This window comes from Triplophysa rosa, linkage group LG20 (genome assembly GCF_024868665.1).
Source record: "Triplophysa rosa linkage group LG20, Trosa_1v2, whole genome shotgun sequence".
NCBI classification, from domain to species: domain Eukaryota; kingdom Metazoa; phylum Chordata; class Actinopteri; order Cypriniformes; family Nemacheilidae; genus Triplophysa; species Triplophysa rosa.
In genome coordinates this window covers 4088063-4088646 of record NC_079909.1, presented here as the reverse complement: position 1 = coordinate 4088646, position 584 = coordinate 4088063, and positions in this window count along the sequence as shown.

Sequence of the window (584 nt, the reverse complement as noted above, 5' to 3'; positions counted from 1 at the left end):
GCTAGCGCCCACTTACTCTCAAAAAGAGAGTTTCCTCTCTCTCTGGGTTATCACAGCCGCTCCCACCCTCGGCACGACGATGGACGGCAACTCGACGTTGCGTCACGGCGTAGCGCAATGTCTAGTATAAACACCAGCCCTCAGCACTCTCAGTCAGACAGTGCATTGAGCTGCGCAGTCCCTCTGGGGGGCTAGCGCCCACTTACTCTCAAATTGAGAGTTTCCTCTCTCTCTGGGTTATCACAGCCGCTCCCACCCTCGGCACGACTGTGGACGGCAACTCGACGTTGCGTCATGGCGAAGCGCAATGTCGAGTATAAACACCAGCCCTCAGCACTCTCAGTCAGACAGTGCGTTGAGCTGCGCAGTCGCCAGGCAGGAAAACAGCAGAGCTGATCTCCTCCCCGGGGGTCCTCCCTCGGCAAGGAATCCGTACTGCTAGCCATCGAACCACCCCCCGGGGGGACGAAGAAGAAAATCGAACCTTTAGTCCCCCTGTCACACTTCTGGGAGCCTGGCTCCGGCTTCCCAGACTGTCAGGCTGGCTAGGGAAGACAATCCGTCTCGGCTACGTGATCCAGGAG